A 16,017-nucleotide genomic window follows, 5' to 3' on the forward strand; every position below is an offset into this window, starting at 1 on the left:
AATCTCTCTGACATTTACACTAAAATACATATTGCTAGAGTTTCCAATGACAATGAAAACATTGACATAAACTAGTAGCTATCAAAATATAGGAAGAATTTTTGCTAACTATTGAAAGATGAACTGAGAAAACCAATCTATTTCATGCTTCTTTCTCTCTTCCTGGCAAATAAAAACACCTAGACGAGTAGGGGCTGGGTGTTTTTGTTTTGTTTTGTTTTGTTTTGTTTTGTTTTTGGTGCTAGGGATTAAACCCAGGGGTGCTTAGCCACATCCCCAACCCTTTTTATTTTTTATTTTGAAACAGGATCTTACTAAGTTGCTTAGGGCCTAAGTTGCTGAGGCTGGCTTTGAAATGGCAACCCTCCTGCCTCAGCCACCTAAGCCACTGGGATTACAGGCAAGTACCATTGCCCTTGGCTAGTGGCTGGCTCTTTCTCTGCATGGTGATTTCAGGACCCAGGTCTGTGCCAACCAGAAACATGGGCAATATCTTCACAATAGGTTGCACTTACTTTCTCCATCTCTCCCATAAGGAGACTTAATGCTTTGGAGGCCCTTCAAATAAATATTTCTCAAGTATTTGTCTTGTATTTGTTTTTATGGAGTAAAAAGTAATGGAGACTCTATTTTAAAATTATATACCAAATTCTTAATATTCAAAACAACAAATCCACTAGGTGCACTAAATCAACATTTTTACTTAACTTCAAAAATTCTAATCACTTATCACATTGTTTATATTCATTAAGAATAGATAATATCAAAATCTTATTTGATGGCTGAGGTTGTGGCTCAGCAGGAGAGCACTTGCCTCGCATGTGCAGGGCCCTGGGTTTGATTCTCAGCACCACATAAAAATAAATAAATAAGATAAAGGTGTTGGGTCCAACTACAACTAAAAATATTTTTTTAAAAAAAAATCTTAATTGATCTACTTACATTATTCTCTCTCTCTCTCTCTCTCTCTCTCTCTCTCTCTCTCTTTGGGGGGAACCAGGGATTGAACCCAGAGGCTAATCACTTAGCCATATCCCCAGCCCTTTTTTATATTTTATTTAGAGAAAGGGTCTCGCTGAGTTGCTTAGGGCCTCACTATGAGCCACTGGAATTTTTTTTTTCTCATTTTTATGACAGAAAAAAATGTTTCCTGATTCAAAATTATTTTTTTCTCCTTTAATTTTTTTTTTTTAAAGAGAGAGTGAGAGAGGTGGGAGAGAGAGAGAGAGAACTTTTCTAACATTTATTTTTTAGTTCTCGGCGGACACAACATCCTTGTTGGTATGTGGTGCTGAGGTTCGAACCCGGGCCGCACGCATGCCAGGCGAGCGCGCCACTGCTTGAGCCACATCCCCAGCCCTCTCCTTTAATTTTTAACTTTCCAAACCAGATAATTTCTTGGCAATTTTCTCAGTAAGTTTTCTGTTGCCACAACAGCATGCCATAGGCTGGGTAAATTTTGACAATAGAAGTTTATTTGGCTCACTGTTCTGGAGGCTGGAAAGTCCAAGAGCATGGTGCTAGCATCTGGTGAGGGCATTCGTGCTGCATCAGAACACAACAGAGGGCATCACCTGGTGAGACAGAGCCCTCTCAAAGCACTTTTTTGTTGTTTATTGTTTTTATTTGTATGGTTACTTGATAAGTATCTGTCTTACAGTTTGTGTAAGCTCTACTTTTAGATTTCCTGTACAATGATGCATAGTCAACATTCAAAAATGATTAAAGACATTTATTGAATTAAGTGCTAGAGGCAATAAAATAATGTCTATAACGTCTTGAAGGAAATATGATATGACTCAAGGGATTATTTCATTTTAATTTTATTTTTAATTTTATTGGTAATGCTTTATACCTTCCTTGCTTAAAATTTTTTTAAAAATTAAAATACTACAGGTAGTATTAACAGCACCTTTGACAACTGCCCCCATCAACACCATATGTGTATACATGCACACTCAAAATACCCTCTTTAACAGAAATAACCACTGTTGAAGATTTTGTATGCATTCTTCCAGAATTTTCTCTATTCCTTTACAGATGTACATATGGACCTAGAAACAGTACTTACTACTAGTTCAGGAGAATGTAGGTATAGGGTCCTTGAGAATGTTGTATCTAAAAAGGCAGCAACAACAAGAAAATGCTCAGATATGCAAGTTCTTTAAAAAATACCACCATGTATCCTCCTTGAAAAAAGAGTTTTGAAAAATTATTTTATCAAGGAAAGATTTTCAAAAGATGACAAAGACCTCATAGGTCAACTCCATAAGTTTAGATGGCAAAGGTCCTAGTATGTTCTCAGAGGAATTTTTTTCCATGTTTCACATTAATTTTCCTTTTTTGTTTCTACACCTTTCTGTGTGCCAGGAAACTGTGTCTTCTTAAACCACTTGCCAGAAACTGCTAATTTTGTTTGATGACATTATAAAATAATAATAATATTGTTCTAGTTCTTGCTAGTAATGACCAACTTTATGTAGCTAGGATGTTGGCCTAAGAGAATTGCTAATAAAAAAAATCTTTTCTTGTTTCCTTCACAAAGGCATAGCTGTAGGAAGAACATATTGTTCATTTCATTGCCAGGGAAATTTAAATAAGATCATCTGCTTTAAAATTCATATTTAAGTGTTAAAGAATAACAAAGCAGATGCTGTCTGTCATTGTGCTTTATTCTTTAATCATTTTTCATCTAGTATCTGTATTATTGATGCTTAAAAATCAATGTACGAGTGAACTATGTTTTAAAATAAATATAAACATAAGTATACTAAAATATCAACAGTTGCTGTATCCATTTTGTGAAATTTATAAAGAATAGAGATTTATCCTTACAGTTTGGGAAGCTGGAAAGTCCAAGACAAAGGGACCCACATCTGCTGAGGGCCTTGGAGCTTTGTATGACATGGCAGAAGGTAGAAGGGCTGTAAAGAAAAACAACAAGAGACAGAAGCAAGCAAGGTGCAGGGGCAAAGTAAAAAGGGACCGATCATCTGAGCTGCCAGCTTTACTTATATTCATAGGTCACATTAGGTCACTGACATAATTAGAACATATTGCTCATTGTATAAAGTTACTGTTATGTGGACAGGCTTAGGTGCAGTGACACAGTTATGTTGTCTAAGATAATTCCTTTATTCCCAGAAGCTGAGTGTTTGAGATAAGGTGGAGGCTGATAAGACTCTAGCACAGAGCCTCCTCTGGAAGGACATTACCATAGCAGCTAGGCACATATTAGTCATCTTACTAGTTCCAGAAGGAACTGTAGAATATTCTAAATGTGGATAACAGGGCTCCTGTTACTCTCCAGGAGTTTGCTCACCAGAGGAACGCTGCCTTGTACATTTCCACAGCCAGAATCCTTACATAGGGCAAGAGAGAGGGGGAGAGTGGCGAGCTGAGCTCAGTCTTGTATCAGGAGCCCACTCCTACTCCAGTTACAGCCATGACAGCAGCATTAATCCATTCTACCCTCATGACTTCATCACCTCTGAAAGGTCCCACCCCTCAGGACTATTGCACTGCAGATTAAGTTTCCAACAGTGAACTGTAGGTGACACATTCAAAGTACAATAGTGACCCTGCTCTGTGACAGGTGCTAGGGGTGGAGCAATGGGCAAGACAAGAAATGTAGTAGAATTTTGGCTGCTTTATCTCTCAATTTTATGATATTATGAAAATATATACTTTCTGAAAGCTGAAAAGTCCAAGACCAAGGGACCCACACTGCTGAGAGCATTGGAACTTTGCCATCTCATGGCAGAAGGTGGAAGGGCAAGAGAGAGGGAGAGAGTATATGTAATAAATACATACTTTCTGCTAATGTGAACAGTTCTCATGCTTCTGCTTTCTTTCCCATTGTTATTCATTCTAGTCTTTTGTAATTATCTTAAATTTGTCTGCAACTGTAGTTTTGTCCCATTTCATTCTTGATATTGTTTATTTGTAGCTTCTTTAATTTTGCCAGAGATTGTCAACTTCTTAATGCTTTTCAAAGAAAAACTTTTAGTTTGGTTGATCACTCTGCTGTAACTTTTTTCCTTGTTGATAAATTTCTGTTCTCTTGATTATTTTATTTCTTCTATGGTTTTTGGAAGCTCATTATATTTTTGTAATTTTATAATTTAGATGCTTAGATTATTTTCAGGCTTTCTTCTTTAATATGAGCATAATAGACTATAAATTTCTAAGTACCACATACATTTAAGACCATTCATTTTCCCTTTAAGTACCACGTTTTATTATTCTTTGTTGTTCAGTTCCAAATACAAAAAAATCCTGTAAGAAATTCTTAAAATCTGTATATTGCTAACAATTTACAACCACCACTATCTTTTACAATCTATCTCTTTTCTACATTTTCCAATAATTCCAAAACAAGAAGCCATGAAATACTAATTAGTACTAATAGTATACATAACCTGAGCATAAACTGTTTCTAAGATCTGAATACAAAATAGTGGCTGAACAGGCTAAAACAACATATCATTCATTCCATATGAAGTTATAATTCATTCATTATTGGTAAACAACCTTCTTTTCTCTCATCCTGGATAAAAAGTATTTTCTAAGTATCCTTAGGGAGTCACTTTTGTGACTATATCCATTGTATACATGTATACATATATTGATGTATATAAATCTTTAATACAATGTTAGCAAATGCTCAATTCAGTTATTACTTTTTGCTTTAATCCATATTTTAATGCCCATTCTTTCTGACATATGAATTATTTAGAAGTGATAAAATGTGTAAATGTGAGTTTTCATAAGTTTTGTTTGTTTTTACTTTTAATTTGTTAGCACTGCAGTCATAAAATATGGTCTTATTAACATCAAAACTTTAAATTTTGTTGAAGACTTGCTTAATTACTTAGAGTCGTTTTATAAATGTTCCATGATAACTTGATATAAATGTATGTTATCCATTTTTGAATGAAGTGTTTCATATGTTCATTAAAATAGATTTGCTATTTGTATTGTTCAAATTTTTTATGTTTTTATTGATCTTTTTGTCTGCTTGTTGGATCAATTATTGAGAGAGATGTGTTAAAATCTCCCAGTTTGGTTGTAGTTTTGTCTATTTCTCCTTGATGTTTCATCAATTAAAAAATATGTAATTAGGTGCATCCAAGATTAAAATCATTTATTTTCCTGGTGAATTAAAGCTTTAATATTTAGACACCCTCTTCATTCCTAGTAAAGTTCTTTGCCTTCAAGCCATTTTATCTAATAACATACATATCTCTGCCAATTTTCTTTTGGTTATTATCTGCCTACATGTATTTTTTCCCATGTTTTTACTCTCAACTTTCTATGTTTTTATGTTTTAAGTGTGTCTCATATAAACAGTTATTGTATGGATTTTTTTAAAGAAAATTCAGGATGTCAAGCTTTGTCTTTTAACTAAAGAGTTGAATTTATGAATAGTTATTCTGTGTCTTCTGGCTTATTCTGTGGTTACTTAAAATCAGCCATACCTTCTTTGCAGGTAATCTCTCTTTTACTGCTTTTAAGATCTTTTTCAGAACACTACTGTGTTCTGCAATTTCATAATAGCAGATATGTGTAGATGTAGATGCAATAATGTATTTATGTGTGGGTTTTCTTTTTATTGTTACTCTTGGGATTCCTCAAATATGCAGTATCTGGAATTTGTATCATTCATTAATTCTGAAATATTCTCAAGTATTATACTTTCTAATATCATCTCTCCTCTACCACTTCAATTTACTTCTTCTGGAACTATGATTAGACCTAAATTGGAGCTTCTTTTACTATTATCCATATCCATTCTCTTTTATTTTTTTTTATTTTTTATTTTTTAAAGAGAGAGTGAGAGAGGGAGAGAGAGAAAGAGAGAGAGAGAATTTTTTTAATATTTATTTTTTAGTTATTGGCGGACACAACATCTTTATTTGTATGTGGTGCTGAGAATTGAACCCGGGCCGCACGCATGCCAGGCGAGCGCGCTACCACTTGAGCCACATCCCCAGCCCCTCCATTCTCTTTTATATTTTCCATCTTTATGTTTTCCTATGGTGGATTACAAGTAATTTTATCTTCCTGCTTAATAAATCTCTCTTCAACTGTGTCAAATATGCTATTTTAGCCAAACCATAGTCTTCTAATTTTCATCATTATTTTTTCATTTCCAGAAATTCTATTCAGTTCTTTTTCAAATCTGAAAATAAATTACCTTCTCATAACTATCATTAACTTCTGTTTGATTTCTTTAATCATTGACTATACTTCTTTTATATGTTACCACTAGTAATTTCAATGATATACAATCTTTGCTGGTTTAATTCTACGGTTACTGGTTTCTGTTAACTCTCTTTCACAGCTTATATCCTCATGTCTAGTGACTTGTACCTACAAGTTCATATTGCTGGGAACTTGATGTGTGGAATTTTCTTGGGGTCAAGTTTAAAGTGAGATTCTGTAGAGATAATTTGCATTTGTTCCTGATTGGTACCCGAGGACACAACCAATCCTTAAAAAAAAAAAAAAAATTAGGCCATCAGTCACATAAAAAAAAGTAATGCATCACCAAATAGTCCCAGAAGGCTATTATCATTCCCTGGGTGTTAATGAAATGTTGTTTCTTTCTTTCTTTCTTTCTTTCTTTCTTTCTTTCTTTCTTTCCTTCTTTCTTTCTTTCTTTCATTTTGTTGTTATTGTTCTTAGCTATACATGACAGTAGGATGTATTTTGACATATTATACATACATAGAGTGCAACCCATTCCAATTTGGATCCCATTCTTGTGGTTGTACATGATATAAAGTTATGCTGGTCCTGTATGCATTTACCAGTTAGTAATAGATACTGAACCAATTGTGAGAGAGAAAACACTGCTAACTGGTAGAATTATATACAGATCTTAAGGTTCATGTTTTGATTAAAATCTTACTTTAAAAACTTGGTCTCCTGAATAGTTAAAATTTAAATACATCATGGTTCTATTTCTTAATGATGAATCCAGGAAGGCAATTTCCATGAAAAGTTAACCTTAAGGATTTTTCAAATTGTGTGTGCCATAGTACCTAAATGAATGGAAAATAAATAAGAATTAAAAAAATAGGCCAAATACTAACACAAATTCTAGCCCATTATCTTTTTAAGTTCAGATTTTTCTTAACTAATGAAGAGGTTGCACCCTGATAAAACCTACTGTAAGCTGAAAATATCATAAGTCAGAATGTATTTACTACACCTAACCTACTGCACATCATATCCAGCAACACAGCACACCATAGAGTATCAGTTGTTTACCTCCTGACTGTAGCTGACCAGGAGCTGCACTCACCACTGCCCAACTTCATGAGAGGATCCTGCAACATATTGCTAGTTCAGGAAAAATATCAAAAGTCAAAAATCGAGATCGATCTATCTATCTATCTATCTATCTATCTATCTATCTATCTATATATATACACACACACACACACACACACACACACACACAATGGAATATTATTCAGCATTAAAAGAGACTAGAATCATGGCATTTGCAGTAAATGGATAAAGCTGGAGAATATAATGCTAAGTGAAGTTAGCCAATCCCAAAAAAACAAATGCTGAATGTTTTCTCTGATTCAAGGATGCTTATCCATAATGGGTTTAGGGGTGGAGAATGGGAGGAATAAATGAACTCTAGATAGGGAAAAGGGGAGGGAGGGAAAGGGAGGGGCAGGGGGTAGGAAAGACTGTGGAATGAGATGGACATCATTACCCTAAGTATATGTATGAAGACACGAATTAGTGTGACTCTACTTTGTGTACAACCAGAGATGAAAAATTGTGCTCTATATGTGTAATGTGAATTGTAATGCATTCTGGGGTCATATATAACAAATTAAAATTAAAATAAATAAATAAATCACACTTAAACATAAAAAAGTTAAAAATATAACAAAGTACTGTTTCTATAAAATGTGTACATTTATGCATCATCCTAAATTTTAAAAATCTCACAAGTTCAACCATCATAAATTAGGGGTTTTATGTAAGTTATGGTTTAGGAATTCTTAGGGAGTTTTTTGTGTTTGTTTCTTTTGCCTTCCAACATGATCCATCAACACAGCAAGGTTTTCCCCACCTAAGTTTTCCCATCCTGAGCATTTGCATTTCAAGGAGCTTCAACTTCACTAATAGAGAAGTTCTTTGACTTTTATCTATTTAGATCTTATCTTACCCCTTGATTTTACTGCAAGTGGTCTTTTAAACTTAGTAGATATTTCCAATGCAAACACCAGCCCCAGAGCATGTTTCTGTGTTCATCCTCATTGAATAGGATTGGCTGTAACTGTAGTCTTTTTACTGAATCACTTCTATCAGGTGGTTATGAATTTCCAGGTCTTGTTTGGATGTGATTTGTACATATTTACCTGACCCCTTTCTCATCCCCTCCTAGGCTGTCAATTCCTTTGGCTGTTTCTCTTGGCCTCTTCCATAGACCTTTTTATTCTTTTTTTTTTTTTAATTTTCAAAAATACACGATAACAGTGGAATGCATTACAATCCTTATTACACAAATAGAGCACAATTTTTCATATCTCTGTATATAAAGTGTGTTCACGCCAATTTATGCCATTATACATGTACTTTTTTGCATTATAATTCTTAATGCATATATATATATCACAATTTTTCATCTCTCTGTTTGTATATAAAGTATGTTGACACCCATTTAAGTCTTCATACATGTACTTTGTATAATGATGACCATCACATTACACCATTCTTGCTAATCCCCTTCCCCCTCTCTTTCCCTCCCACCCCTCTTCCCTATCTAGAATTAATCTAATTCTCCCATGCTCTCCCTCCGTACCCCACTATGAGTCACCCCCTTATATCAGAGAAAACATTTGGCATTTGTTTTTGGGGGGATTGGCTGATTTCACTTAGCATTAACTTCTCCAATGCCATCCATTTACCTGCAAATGCCATGATTTTGTTCTTTTTTAATGCTGAGTAATATTCCATTGTGTATAAATGCCACATTTTTGTATTCATTCATCCACTGAAGGATATCTAGGTTGGCTCCACAGTTTAGCTATTGTGAGTTGTGCTGCTTTATTTATTTTTTATTTTTTTTATTATTAGTTGTTCAAAACATTACAAAGCTCTCGACATACCATATTTCATACATTTGATTCTGAATCTGCAATATGTATATGGGGCAAAAATGGGAGTTGTGCTGCTTTAAACATGATGTGGCTGTGTCCCTGTAGTATGCTGTTTTTAAGTCCTTTGGATATGTGTGAGAAGAGGGATAGCTGGTTCAAATGGTGGTTCCATTCCCAGATTTCCAAGGAATCTCCATACTGCTTTCCAAATTGGGTGCCCCTATTTGTAGTCCCACCAGAAATGTACGAGTATGCCATAGACCTTTCAAGCTGCACACTGAGGATCTTTATTTTCCTCTCAAAGACCTAATTCAGTGTGTTCACTATAGAAAGACCCTTCAGTAGGTGTCTGGTGGGAGTGGGAAGGCAGTTCAAGACTGTATAAAAAAAAATAGGCTTCCATGGTACAACTGGAAAGTTGTTTTCCAGATAGATAGATAATTTCCCCATTGCAACTAGACATAAAGTCTCAAACTTTCCAATAAAGAAACATGCTTTTTCCTCTTAAAAAAAAAACCTATTATTTGAGGTCCTCATTGAAAGCAAAATGTAGAAGGCAAGTAGCCCTGACAGGTGCTCATTTGCAAAATCAAACTCATTTTCACTCATGGCCACCGTATCTTTAAGGAATTAAACTATGAGACGGAAAACTGGGACAGACCTATGAGCCTAGAATCAATTCACAACAATCCAAACAAATGCTTGAGGATGAGTTGTGCTGGACACAGGAGAGAGCAGGAACACACCAGCTGAAGTCTAAAGGCAGATCCATGCAGGAGGGAGCAAACTTGATATGGGCAGGATCAGCCTAGAAAGTTGTTTGGGTCCAAACAACACAAAATAAGTAAAGATCTTGGTAGTTAATTGGAAACCCCTAAGCAAATTTGGAATTAACATTATAGTAAAAAGTGTTTGAATTGGGGAATGTCTATTACCCAATATTCAGTGGGGGCCAGCCCTGTTCAGCCATGAGTGGAAAGAAAACAAGGACCCCAGCATGTCTGTGAGAGACCTCAGAATTTATGCTTGTCTAAGTTGCCACCCTGCTGGTTGACCAGGGACAGAAATGAGCTTTTTGTGTAATTCACATCCTGGGGAGTGATGACAATAAGCCCCAATGTGCTCTATCAAGTGATCCAGAATCAGCTTCCTTTGTGCTGGCTGGGTTTCCTCAGAGACCTGAGCACCAGGCAGGTAAGTCTCCAGCAATTCGACCACCCTCCCCAGCCTCTGCCACAGTTGTTCCAGTAATCAGCCCTTCAAGATCAGATGAGAAATCAGCTTCCAAATGCTTAACCAGCACCTCCAGGGTAAGGAGAGGACAGGAGGGACAAAATCTGCCTATCTAAGCAGAGTGACTCTGGGAATTCCCCTCTCTGTGTCACAGTGTCCCTCACTCACAACACTTAGGGAAAGTGTTTTAGGACAAAGACAAAACCAACAGATGATGCTTTAACATTTAATGATTTATTTGATCAACATGAATATAGAAGTTCACATAGGATGAAAGACTTAATCAAAAAGGCATTTATAGCCATCCAGTGAATCCCAATTTGAGTTCAAAAGAAGTAGGAGTAAGGGCAGAAGGAGAGGTCCAGATTTCTAAATAATTGGTCTTTGCCTAGAGGCACACATTCAGGGTTTCCTAAATAGGATACTGAAATATTTGTAAAGGTACTTTTCCTTTTGTCTACAAAAATTGCATCCACGTTGCTACAGTCTTCAGGTACCTATCAGGAGCAAATGCAAGTTATCTCTGTTGCTGTAACAGTGGTCCACTTTATGCTTTGAACGCAGACCCTGCTGCTCTGCTACAGTGAGTTAATTTTAAAATGGACATGTTTCTCTCCCTTCCTCTATTCCTGCTCATCCCTAATCTCTCCCCCTCCCTTATCTCAGGGGAATCAGGATTACCTTTCTTCCCCATCCTAGACAATTATCTCTCCTTGAGTATACATCACCTTAGGAACAAAGTAAGCCTGGTTTCTGAGATGGTACCAAAAGGTCTCAGAAATGGCTATCTCCCAAATGAAGAAGTAAATTACACCTCCAACAGAGAACATGTGGAATGTAGTAGCCTTTGAATCACCTCTTTAAAAGCCCCCTGTTCCTGCTCATGGGCAGAATCACAGCCTCCAGAACAGGAGTCTCCTGTGTTTCTCCTTTGCTAGCAAAGCAATAAACCATCTTTTTCCTTTTTTTCAAAACTGTATCTTCCTTACTGGTTGGACCTGTTATGCTCGAGTTCGGGACCCCCCAAAAGACCACCAAAGACCAAGATCGATGTAAGCAGCAAAGAGGTGTTTATTGCGAGCTAGCTTGGTCCTCCATGTGCACTCAGCAACTGATGACGCTGAGAGGCCCCAAGCCCAGGGTTTGCAGCAGTTTTATACACTCTTTGGGAAAGGCAGGGACCCTACACACATCATAGCATCTCTTAACAAATCATCACACACCATGGGAAAAATCATAAAACAACTCTAAAACATGATTAGCACATTCACTGGCGGGAACAAGTTGGGTAGGGGTGATTGGTTAGTACAAGAGGGGGATTTATTTGAACTGATTGGTTTAAGCTACATGGTTTCCCAACACGTTATCAACCACCATAAACTACTGGGAGGGTCAGCTGGCATCCCGGTATTTCCCTGTCTCATGCTGATTGGTGGCTACTAGGGGGTTTATTATGAGTCCTCACCTAGCCTGATTGAGTCAGGGACACCTGGCGCAGCAGATCTCTCCTGTTATTTATAGACAAACAACTCAGCAGGGTGGGTGTGTGCCTAGTAGTGCTCTGTGGGTCTTTCCAAGGACAAGGGTCACGACCCCTCCTTGGACAGGCTTTGCTCTGAGGTAGAGGCTGGTTTCTCAGACAAGGACCAAGCTTTCAGTAACACTGCCAAAAACAACAACAAAAGGTTAGAAAAATGTATGGATATAAGATACACAGTTTGGCAAGGATGGCCGCTGCTTTGAAACCAAGGCCCTGTCCTCCCACCATATACCCTTCTACATGTTTGTCCTTGTCCCCCCATTGTATTTCTTTATCTCTGTTGTTTCATTAGATCAAAGAAAATCCAAGGAACTTAGTTGGGCTTTCAAATAACTCCATAATCTCACCTTGAATTTCTTTTCCTGACCTATTTTCCCATGGACTCTGGAACTAGATTGTCTGGTGCTGACTCCTGCCTCTACCACTTACTAGTGAGTGTGTTATCGGGTCCGCCTCAAAGTATTATTTCTTAAGTGCTATCTTGACTGAGTTTTGCCTTTCTGGCTAAAAAGCTTTCAATTTCCCTTTGCAGGCAGTTTGCTAAACCCCTAGCTTAATTATTTCCCCCACAGGGTTCTAACACAGCTGGATTGCAACATACACACCCAACTGCCTGGTATCAAACATTGAAGAATGCAGCTCCTTTTCCCTGAGCTTGCAGAATCATTAAAAAATCCATTCTACAAGAAGCCTGTGAAATCCAGCCAATTCTATCCTACCTGCTACACAAAAGCACCGCCTACAGTTCCAGTTTGCTGCTACGCTTCCCCTTGGCACAACACCCCTCATGGCTCTGCAAGGTGGTTTTCCCTCACTGGGAACTGTGAATAATAAAACATTCTTCATCTGTCCAGGGGCCACTGTGTTCTGTCCCACCATCATGAGAACCTAATAAGTCTTTAGATAATAAAACAGCTAGTTTTCTCATCTATAAAATGAATATAATTAGTATCATCTACCTCATAGTAGATTCATAAAACTGAAGTGAATTAGTGTTTGTTAAAGCCCTTAGAAACTATTCCAATGTGTGTTGAATAAACTGAAGAAAAGAAAGAGTCAAATCTAATGACCACAAGGCTGCCTGGTATGACATCTCATCTCTGTGACTTTACCTCCACTGCTACTTCCTTCAAGATTACGTTTTTTTTTTTCATTCAAACTTTTTTTTTGTCCAAAGTCTTCCTATTCTTTTATATCATGGTTTAAATTCAATACCATTATGTCAATTGTGTTGTTTTTCTTGCTCCGGTTAGTTTTCTCTTAAAAATAGTACCCGGCAGGCTAGTCTCTAGCAAATCACCCCTCTACCTTCATTTCAAAGAAATCTTAAAGAGCAATTGTGCTAGCTATGATGAGCCTCGATTCACGTGACTGGAAGTAACTAATTTCTGCATTTCAATCTCACAGCACTTATCTCTTCGTTGTACAAAATGACAAACTTTGAAAGCAGAAGAAAGCCAAATGCCAGCATGTATCAAGTAGGAGTTCTGTTTCCAATATCACTGGCACATGGTCTTGCAGCCTCTGCTAGCATGGCCTTCAGTTCTGACTTCACCCAGCTGACTGTGAAAGAAGTCTGACTCTCCAGAACATCACCCAGTTTCAAAAGGACTAATGCTTTCTTTTATTTTTATCCAAGTCCTGCCTTTACCTTTGCTCAATGAAGTTCTAGAGTAGAAGCTGAAAAATGGCAACCTACAGTACCAAATTTATTTCATCTTACATAGTATTTTACACTTTGAAAAATTATGTTGCCAACATTAAAAAAAAATTGAGATGTTTTTTGTAATTTTCTGAATTTCTAGATCCTCTTGAAAAATTGAAAGATGGTTATGTTGAACCTCCAATGCTAGGTGGCAATAATCAGCGAGGGCCCTGTGGAGACAACCACTACAAAGGGGCACAAGCCTCTCAGGGTTCTTACCCATTCCATTCGATTCCCTGCTTCAATGCACTTCAGTTTGGTTATGTCACCTGATTGTTCCTTACAAACTTTTTAGTTTAAAACTTAATTTTTAAAGTCTAGCTGGTACACACCACATCTATTTGTAACAATCAAATTTAAAACATAACTCTAAGAATAAATGTGACAGGACGCATGCACAAAAGTTAACTCAAAATGGATCAAGGAGCTTGATATCAAATCAGAGACTCTGCGTCTGATAGAAGAAAAAGTTGGCTCCGATCTACATATTGTGGGGTCGGGCTCCAAATTCCTTAATAGGACACCCATAGCACAAGAGTTAATAACAAGAATCAACAAATGGGACTTACTTAAACTAAAAAGTTTTTTCTCAGCAAGAGAAACAATAAGAGAGGTAAATAGGGAGCCTACATCCTGGGAACAAATTTTTACTCCTTACACTTCAGATAGAGCCCTAATATCCAGAGTATACAAAGAACTCAAAAAATTAGACAATAAGATAACAAATAACCCAATCAACAAATGGGCCAAGGACCTGAACAGACACTTCTCGGAGGAGGACATACAATCAATCAACAAGTACATGAAAAAATGCTCACCATCTCTAGCAGTCAGAGAAATGCAAATCAAAACCACCCTAAGATACCATCTCACTCCAGTAAGATTGGCAGCCACTGTAAGGGTCCGGCGAAACGTCGGAGAAGGAGAGACCACACGAGACTAGCTCTATGCAATGGCAAGGGGGATTTATTAGGGATCCGTTCCAGCGCGCTGGGGCTCCGTGCTCACTCAAGAAGGGAGAGCAGCCCAGAGCCCAGAGCAGAGGTCAAGCAGAGCTTAAGTACACTTTTTGGAGAGGGTGGGGGGCTTTGCATACATCAGAACAAATCATCATGAGGCGCGGGAAAATTGAACAACAACTCTGATACATGATTAGTCCATTCATTGGCGGGAACAGGCTGGGCAGGGGTGATTGGTCACTTCTAAACTGGGTACACATTCAAACTGATTGGTTCGGGCCCTGTGAAAAACTGCACAGGGCCCTAGGCTGAATGGCCAGTAGGGCATTGTCTTAACTATCTCAGGAATCTGGGTGTAACAGAGGAACTTAATAATACCTAATCTTTTACATTTTAATTCAAGCTTTCCAGCTTAGAAACTTTACCCTTTCATTCCCCACTCCTTTTTCTGACTACTTTTAATCTTAAAAGTAATGAATCATAATTATTGGGGAGTCTCATTTTTCATCTCTGTCAGTGGAGCATATTGCCTTCTGATTACCATGGGTTGTCCTGTGTTTCCTGGAATCATTTTTAGCATGGCCTCCATTTTAGATTTCACTTGGTATTAGACCCCGATTTATCTAACTACACTGACTACCTAACTTTAAATCTGGCTTCATTCCTGTGGTGAGCCATTTTGCTGCGCTGCCTTGTGTGGGTGTTGGCTTAGTTCTTGGACAGTGACTCAGTTCCTTATGGTCGGCCAGTTCCTGCAACAAGCCGATATGATAATGTACTGAGTGTTCTAAGAACCGATAGAAACTGGTAAGAACCGGTTGACCTGTACTTCCTGGCTCTGGGCGCCAGTGCTGAATTCCTTTCCTTATTGGCTGCTGCTGTGTTGCTATGTGCTTTTGTCCAATCGCGTGAGACTTAGGCTGCGGCTCTAGTATATTAGGGGTGGTCTTTTCGGGCTTGGGGTCCTTTCTCCCAACGAAACATAATGGATGCTCCCAATAAAGCGTGCTAAAGAAGAATCCTGTTTTGTTGTCGTCATTCCTGCTGGCGGGTAGACGCGACAAGTGGTGCCGAAACCCGGGAATTGTCATCTGTCGGCTACGAGGGGACCCCCGAGATTTTGTGGGAGGATTCAGAACTTTACACGCGGAGCGGTGGCGCCGGTAAGTAATCCCCTGATCCGGTGGCTCTGGCTTAGTATAGTGCTCTGTCATGGGTCAACATCAGTCTGTCTTCCTGAAACCACTACATGAACTTTTACATCAGCGTAAATTACACGTCCCAGATTCTGTTATTAAAAGTTTTTTAAAGGAGGTGGAGGATGCTGCCTCTTGGTTTGAATCCACAGGCAGCCTAACGGTCCCTTGCTAGAACAAATTAGGCAAGGATATAGACCTTTTAGAAGAACAAAGAAAGTTGCGCCCTGGCACAAAGCCGTTGTGGCGT

The 16,017-nt window shown here is 37.8% G+C and overlaps 1 long non-coding RNA gene across 1 annotated transcript in view; it reads right to left on the reverse strand.

The window, feature by feature from the left end:
* The window catches only part of LOC308646794, a 588,350-nt gene extending 573,120 nt beyond the window's left edge, over positions 1–15,230 (reverse strand). The window contains exon 1 of the long non-coding RNA XR_014021491.1: positions 14,997–15,230. This is a non-coding gene — a long non-coding RNA (uncharacterized lncRNA). The remainder of the gene's footprint in view (positions 1–14,996) is intronic.
* Positions 15,231–16,017: the final 787 nt, after the last annotated feature.

The sequence above is a fragment of the Spermophilus citellus genome (assembly GCF_964194105.1).
Source record: "Spermophilus citellus genome assembly, chromosome: 4".
NCBI lineage: Eukaryota > Metazoa > Chordata > Mammalia > Rodentia > Sciuridae > Spermophilus > Spermophilus citellus.